Source organism: Emydura macquarii, unplaced genomic scaffold (assembly GCF_026122565.2).
Source record: "Emydura macquarii macquarii isolate MOO-44397 ecotype Brisbane River unplaced genomic scaffold, CSIRO-AGI_Emac_v2 contig_1328, whole genome shotgun sequence".
In the NCBI taxonomy this organism is placed as follows: Eukaryota; Metazoa; Chordata; order Testudines; family Chelidae; genus Emydura; species Emydura macquarii.
The window spans coordinates 15,776-24,502 of record NW_027131465.1 but is presented as its reverse complement, the minus strand read 5'-3'; the positions used below and the strand labels follow the sequence as shown (position 1 = coordinate 24,502).

The 8,727-nt window shown below is 46.9% G+C and overlaps 1 pseudogene; it reads left to right on the top strand.

Moving 5' to 3' along the window:
• The first annotated feature begins 3 nt into the window (after positions 1 to 3).
• On the top strand, positions 4 to 860 carry LOC137154937 (olfactory receptor 6B1-like; annotated as a pseudogene).
• Positions 861 to 8,727: the final 7,867 nt, after the last annotated feature.

The window sequence follows — 8,727 nt, the reverse complement described above, 5'->3', positions numbered from 1 at the left end:
GCCTTGACCATCATGGCCAATAGCATCATCATCACCACAGTGTGGAGGGAGAGACGTCTGCACACGCCCATGTACTTCTTCCTGAGCAATTTCTCCCTCATGGAGATCTGGTGCACCACAGTCACCGTGCCCAAGATGCTGTCCGGCTTCCTGGATGAGAGCAACACCACCATATCCATCACTAGATGCATCATGCAGCTCTACTTCTTCTTCTTCTTGGGCACCACCAAGTGCACCTTACTGGCTGTCATGGCCTATGATTGCTAAATCGCCATCTGCTCCCCATTGCACTATACCACTCTAATGAACAGCAAGGTCTGCACCCAGTTGGATGTTGCCTCCTGGTTGAGTGGCTTGATGGCCCCACTACCTCTCGCTATATCCACAACTTGGCTTCTCTTATGTGGCCCAAATGAGATCAACCTCATGCTGAGGCATCTGTGCTGAACCTCTCGTGCACAGACACCTCAGTCAGCGAGATGATATTCTTCACCTTCTCCTGGGTCATCATCCTCTGCTCTTTCCTGCTCACAATGGTGTCCTACTGCTCCATCATCTCCACCATCTGCAGGATGCCCTCCACCACCGGCAGACACTGGGCCTTCTCCATCTGCGCCTCCCACCTCACCGTGGTCACCATCTTCTACAGTACCATCACCTTCATGTTCGTCTGGCCCACAGCGTGCTACAGCTTCCAGGAGGACCGGGTGGTCTCCGTCTTCTACTGTGCAGTCACCCTGCTCCTCAACCCCATCATCTACAACCTGAGGAACAAGGAAGTGAAGGAGGCGTTGGGGAGGTTGCTGTGCAGTAGAAGTCTGAACGAGAAGAAAATTGGACTCGTTAACAGGAATAGTTAAGAGAAAAGGAGGGAAGTTCTGGATGGATTGAATATGAACCTCTTGTATTGACCAAGGCCAATGGTTTGAATGAGGCTGGAAGCTATTGTTCAGCAATTGATGCTCACATTATTGGAACTTGGGGTCTATTCCCATCTCTGTATTGTGCCCCTGCCATCTGGTGAACAGGACCAGATTTTCAAAGTTACTAAAACACCTAATAATGCAGATCAATGCTTAATGGGATTTTCAAAAATTCCACTAAGCAGGTGAGTGTCCTAACACATTCAGATGCCACAAAATGCCTCTCCCTGCTCCATATCCAATGTAAAAACACACCTACGCACCCTGACACACCTAACACACCCATACATCTCGGCTCCGACATATCCCAACATCCTTAACACCCCATACATACCCCACACACGCCTGCACCCAACACCCCTCCACGCACACAAATTAACAAAAGCAAACAATCCGCATACCCCACAGCTACGATCCCAAAGATGAATGCTACACAATTTCTGTCAACCCCAACACTCCCCCACACACGCCCACATATCTTGAATCACACTCAGCCAGCACATACGTGTGCCCCTTATGCACACACATAGAGTGACCTCATATATATAATCATGCCATCCCCTATCCAACAAATCCCCACCCCCGATACATAACTCCATCCCTTGCAGCTACACCCACACATTGGACATCCATCCCTTCTCGTACTACTCACCAGCCCAAGAAAGATCTCAACCTCACACACAAACGTGTCCCACTTCCCTCCCAAATTCACCCTCCACTATGAAATACACCTCTCAACACACTCCTTCGTCCCCACTTATATCTTACCTCTCTCTCTCTCTCTCTCACACACACACACACGATTCAGCAACATCCCACTTACCACCTAAACACAATGAATCTTCTCCACACATCTCCGTTGTACATACCCCAAATCGCATTCCCCATAAATCCTCCAAACATACCACTCCCCGCACATTCCCACCCACAAACCAACACATATAATAGATCAGGTTGGAAGGGACTTCAGGAGGTCATCTAGTCCAACCCCCTGCTCAAAGCAGGACTAACCTCAGCTATATCATCCCAACCAGGGCTTTGTCAAGCCTCAGCTTAAAAACCTCTAAGGATGGAGATTCCACCACCTCCCTAGGTAACCCATTCCACTGCTTCACCACCCTCCTAGTGAAAAACTTTTTCCTAATGCCCAACCTAGACCTCCCGCCCTGCAACTTGAGACCGTTGCTCCTTGTTCTGTCATCTGCCACCACCGAGAACAGCCTAGCCCCATCCTCCCTGGAACCCCCTTTCAGGTAGTTAAAGGCCGCTATCAAATCCCCCCTCACTCTTCTCTTTTGCAGACTAAACAAGCCCAGTTCCCTCAGCCTCTCCTCATAAGTCCTCTGCTCCAGCCCCCTAATCATTTTGGTTGCCCTCCACTGCACTCTCTCCAACTTGTCCACATCCCTTTTGTAGTGGGGGGCCCAAAACTGGACACAATATTCTAAATGCGGCCTCACCAATGCCGAATAGAGGGGAATAATCACTTCCCTTGATCTGCTGGCAATGCCCCTCCTAATGCAGCCCAATATGCTATTTGCCTTCTTGACAACCAGGGCACACTGCTGACTCATATCTAGCTTTTTATCCACTGTTACTCCCAGGTCCTTTTCTGCAGAGCTGCTGTCCAGCTCGTCAGTCCCCAGTCTATAGCTGTGCATGGGATTCTTCCTTCCTAAGTGGAGGACTCTGCACTTTTCTTTGTTGAACCTCATTAGATTTTTTTTGGCCCAATCCTCCAGTTTGTTTAGGTCACTCTGTATCCTATCCCTACCTTGCAGGGTATCTATCACTCCCCCCAGCTTAGTGTTGTCCGCAAACTTGCTGAGGGTGCAATCTACCCCATCCTCCAGTTCATTAATAAAGATGTTGAACAAAACCATGAGAGGAGTGATGTTCTGGAACAGACTTCCAAGGGGAGTAGTGGAGGCAAAAAACTCAGGCTTCAAGACTGGGTTTGATACGTTTATGGAGGGGATGACATGCTGAGACTGCCTACAATAGCATGTGGCCCATCCGCAACTGCTAGCAGCAAATATCCCAATGGCCGAGATGGGACATTAGATGGAGAGGACTCTGAGTTACTGGAGTTATTGCCTGGTGGATTTGACCATCATCCTCAGGGTCCAACCAATTGACATATTTGAGGTTGGGAGGTAATTTTCCCTCTGATCAGATTGGCAGAGACCCTGGGCTTTTTCACTTTCCTCTGCTGCCTGGTCCCAGGTCACTTGCAGGTTTAAATGAGTGCAAAGGGGGGATTCTCTGTAACTTGCACCCTGATTTGAGACTGTCAGTATCTCAGCCAGGGGTGATGGGTCTGTTACAGGAATGGATGGGCAAGGTTTTGCACAGGAGGTCAGACTAAGTGATCATAATGGTCCCTATTGGTCTATGAGTCTATTGGAACTTTCTATAATACTGTCCTCACCCCAACCAGTACATGTGTTTTGATACATAATTTATTCAGCATATTGGTTTCCTTTTCTGAGAAGATACTGATTTTCATGGATTCCTCATTAGCTGTAATTATTCTGATAATAATTCTCAATGTCAGACACCCAAGTGGTGGAAACCATTTAGTGAGATACCCCCATGTCTTTCAGCCGGGGTTCTGACCCTTTTACTCGCATGGAGCTACGTCTTTTTTACGATGACTGATTTTTTCCCCATATATGGAGGTTCTGGCCTTCAGTCTAAAGTGCATTGGTGAGCACAGATTCCCGGGAGCACTCAGTATTTAATTTCTTTTTATGACACACATATTCACATGCCACATACATCTGCTTTCTGATACATCGCTGAGATCAGGTTTTTATAAAAAATGGACCTTGAAAGATAAATTCTGTCTCTCTTTCCCCCTGTGAGAACAGCATTCTTCTCATCACTCTCCTGCTGGCTTTCTTCATCTCGGTGTTTCTCAGCATGTAAATCCTTGGGTTCATCATTCAGGTGATTATTGTGTAAATGATTAAGACCACCTTGTCCAGGGGGAACTGTTTGAAGCCCCGAGTGTAGATGATGGTGCTGGGTAACATCTGTAAACGCATCACAGTAATCTGGGCACTGCAAGTGGACAGAACCTTACGCATCCCCTGTGTGACATGTTTGCTGGACTCAACTAAAATGAAGGTGTAGGAAATAAGCAGAATGATGAATACTATTATAAGCACTGCTCCACCTTTCAAGACCATCTGCAGTTTCACCAAGTAGATGACAGTGCAGGCCAGTTTGATGTCTTGTGGGACATCACAGTAGAAATTGTCCAGGATGTTCGGCCCACAGAACGGTTACTGGAGGATCAGTCCAATCTGAACAGCAGAGTGAGCCAATCCAAACAGCCATTCCAGTACCACTATACCCATGCACACATCCCTATTCATGATAGTCAAGTACCGACCTTCTCCACCACTGCCTGACACAGTTCTACAGGAGAGGAGACCAGGTGAGTGCTAAGTGAGGGGAGCTGTGTTGTGTGTGCTGTGCTAGAGGGGGGAGTATCTGAAAGACCAGTTGTGTGACTGGTGCAAGTTACAGCTGACTGTGTGTGTGTGCTTGTGACTGGTGCAGTTACAGGGACCATTTGGCAGGTGAGAGTGTGTCTGATTGAGAGTGCTTTAATCCAGGTGGGCTTTGAGGGGTTAATTGCGGGGGCAGGGCTTTGAGAGCTAAGTGCAGGGGCGGGGCAACTGCCCCAGCCTTATAAAAAGCAGCCAGCTGCAAACCAGCTGAGCAGCGAACAGAGGGATGGGTAACAGAAGGAGAAGGAGGGAGTTTGCCTGAGGAGAGAGCCCACAGCAGGTTTTTGCCTTTCAGACGTTGCTGAGCAGGAAATACAGCATCTGAAGAGGCTCTCAGAGGAAAGATATGGAGAGGGAGCGATCTGTTATTGTCACCTGCACTGGATGTGCTAAATTTGTCTTCCTCCCACAGGATAGAGATGACTTCATCTGTACCAAGTGCAGGCTGGTTTCCTTATTGGAAGAGAAGGTTAAAGTACTAGAGGTCCAAATATCAACCCTGAGTTGCATTAAAGAAAATGATGTCTTTCTCCATCGGGCACAGGCAGAGTGTAAGGAAGATTCAGAGAAGGCCGGGCAGGTGAAACTGAAGAATGGGGAAGAAAATTGGCAGCATGTGACCTCCCGAAGAAAGAGAACCTATGTACCCCCTATGCAGATAGAAGTAAGGAATTGTTTTCATCCTCTCTGCACAAGTACTACAACAGAGAATGATTTGGAGGACCCTTTGGAGGGAATGGATCAGAAGGAGACCTGTTTGATCAGAAGGCAAGGGATGCATTGTCCTAGGGACGGGGGTTCCACGACCACCATTCCCAAGAGGAAGAAAAGGGTGATGGTGGTCGGGGACTCCCTCCTAAGGGGGACGGAGTCATCCATCTGCCATCCGGACCGGGAAACTAGAGAAGTGTGCTTCTTGCCTGGAGCTAGGATTAGGGATGTGATGGAGAGACTGCCGAGACTCATCAAGCCCTCAGACCGCTACCCCTTCCTACTTCTCCACGTGGGCACAAATGACACTGCCAAGAATGATCTTGAGCGGATCACTGCAGACTATGTGGCTCTGGGAAAAGAGATAAAGGAGTTTGAAGCGCAAGTGGTGTTCCCATCCATCCTCCCTGTTCAGGGAAAAGGCCCAGGTAGGGACCGTCGCATTGCGGAAGTAAATGCGTGGTTACGCAGGTGGTGTCGAAGAGAGGGCTTTGGATTCTTTGGTCATGGGATGTTGTTCCAGGAAGAAGGATTACTAGGAAGAGACAGGATTCACCTAACGAAGATGGGGAAGAGTATCTTCACAGACAGGCTGGCTAACCTAGTGAGGAGGGCTTTAAACTAGGTTTGATGGGGGATGGAGACCAAAGCCCAAAGGTAAGTGAGGAAGAGTGACACCACAAGGAAGCAGAAAGAGGAGGGTGCAGCAGGGGAGGCCTCCCGATTCATACTGTGAAAGTAGGCCAATCAGCTACTTATCTCAAGTGTCTGTACACAAATGCAAGAAGCCTGGGAAACAAGCAGGAGGAACTGGAAATCCTGGCACAGTCAAGAAACTACGACATGATTGGAATAACTGAGACTTGGTGGATTTGATAGCAGCCTTTAACTACCTGAAAGGGAGTTCCAGGGAGGATGGGGCTAGGCCGTTCTCGGTGGTGGCAGATGACAGATCAAGGAGCAATGGTCTCAAGTTACAGGGGTGGAGGTCTAGCTTGGACATTAGGAAAAAGTTTTTCACTAGGAGGGTGGTGAAGCACTGGAATGTGTTTCACTAAGGAGGTGGTGGAATCTCCATCCTTAGAGGCTTTTAAGCTGAGGCTTGACAAAGCCCTGGCTGGGATGATATAGCTGAGGTTAGTCCTGCTTTGAGCAGGGGGTTGGACTAGATGACCTCCTGAGGTCCCTTCCAACTCTAATATTCTATGATTCTATGATACAGGACAACCACGTAATTTTCCGGTGCCGATTCTGATCTCGCTCCTTCAGCTGTCAAGTGGAAGGCTCTCCCACAGAAGTTAATGTTGTTAAAAAATTAAGTGAAGTGGGATCGGAATTGGAGCAAGGCAATTTCTGAGGTGAGGAAAGGTTGCAAGATTGGACCCATCATTAATGGTGCAATTGAATTCCAAAACTTTTGCTCAGCTCCTTATTCCTATATTGTGTGGTATAAAACTTCACAGTGATTAGCATACGTTATAATCATAGATTAGATCATAGATCTTCAGTAATTCTATGATTAGTATTGGAAGGGACCTCAGGAGGTCATCTAGACTAACCCCTTTCTCAACGCAGGACCAACCCCAGCTAAAGCATCCCAGCCAGTGCTTTGTCAAGCTGCACCTTGAGAAACCACAGTCCCTACGTTGTGCTGTGTAGCTTAATTCATGTTCTTATTTAGCATAACACTTAGGGACATATTTTTAAAGGTGTTTAGGCACCTAGCGGGATTTTCAAAAGCACGTAGGTACCAAAAACTCACAGATTTCATTATAGGTCCTAACTGCCTTTGGCACCCCTCAGAAATTTTAAGCACCTACTACTATTGAAAATCTGCCCTTAATCACTTGTTGAAGTCTGTGAGAGTTCATGGATTCCCTTTTCTACCTTCGAAAGTCCTGCCTCTGACATTTAGTGTTTTTGTATTTCCCTAAATGACCCTCACGCAGAAAGCAGAAGTGTACAATCAAACGATCATCACCAAGTTCATCCTCCTGGGATTTGGGAATCTCTCTGAACTGCAGACCCTTCTCTTCTTCCTGTTTCTAGTGATCTACATTGTGACGTGTCGTGGTGGATCAGCACCTTCACACCCCCATGTACTTCTTCCTGGGGAACTTGTCCTGCTGGGAGATCTGCTACAGCTCCACCATCCTGCCAAGGATGCTGGCCAGTCTCCGACTGGGGACAGGACCATTTATGTTAGTGGATGCCTCATGCAGTTTTGTTGTTTTAGTTTCTTGATATGTGCCGAGTGTTATCTCCTAGCCATGATGTCTTTTGACCGGTATCTAGCGATATGCAAACCTCTACATTATTCAGCCTTTATGAATGGCAAATTCTGTCTCCTGCTAGCAGCTGGGCCATGCATATGGGCACTTTTGGCAAGTACCATATGTTTGATTTCACAATCAAAATTTTGTGGCTCCAGTGAAATTGATAATTTCTTTTGTGATCTCAGCCCATTGATTAAATTTTCGTGTAATGATGCCGACTTGCTCGAACTGCTGGTTTTCATACTCGCCTCCATAGGTGTGCCTTTCCCATTTTTATTAACCCTGATATCCTACATTTCTATCATCACCACCATTCTGAGAATCCCTTGCACCACTGGGAAGAAAAAGGCATTTTCTACCTGCTCCTCTCACCTCATTGTGGTTACAATTTTCTATGGGACTATAATCATTGTCTATATTTTACCAGACACTGACACACTTCGAGACCTCAACAAAGTGTTCTCCGTCTTCTACACCGTCCTGACTCCTCTGGTCAATCCTCTCATCTACAGCCTGAGAAACAAGGAGGTCAAGAAGGCCCTGAGAAAGGTCATCAATCAATGGATGGTGCTCACAGGACTGAAGAAGGAGTGATTGACGTGGGAACGAATCTACCTGGCTTAACTAAGGGTGGAGATAGCATCTAGATCATCTCTAGCTCATGCCAGTTGGGGCTTCCATGGGGAATGTGAGGACATACTAAGTTTTGGAATGGCTGCATTTCCCATTAAATATTAGAGCCCCTATTTACTACTGCGCTCGCTGCACACATAACTATGATGTGCTCAACACTCCTCACAGTGAAATTCAAGATTTCCATACGTGTTTCATCCACTCTTCTTCTCTAACTGAATTGGGAAAATACATTGTGCATAGGTCTGGCTTTAGATTCCTGTGGGAGGGTTTGGCTTGTTACAAACTTTTGTTTGTCCTTGGTGTCCTGGATTCTTAAATGCTCCCTAGGGAGCCTGTATTTTTTGTAGTGTCTGTTCTCTCACAAAGATTGGAAGATTTAGAAGACCCAAAAGAGATTCCTAGCTATCAATCAATCAGTAACCAATAAATAAATTACCATCTTGGCTAATAGCCATTGATGGACCTATCCTCCATGAACCAGTCTTATTCCTTTTTTTAATTCCGTTATACTTTTGGCCTTCACATCATCTCCTGGAAACGAGTTTTGTGTGTGCGTTGTGATGGAGTGCTTCCTCGTGTTTGTTTCAAACCTGCTGCCTATTAATTTCATCAGGTGATCCCCCTGGTTCTTGTGTTATGTGAAGGGGTAAATTTCACTTC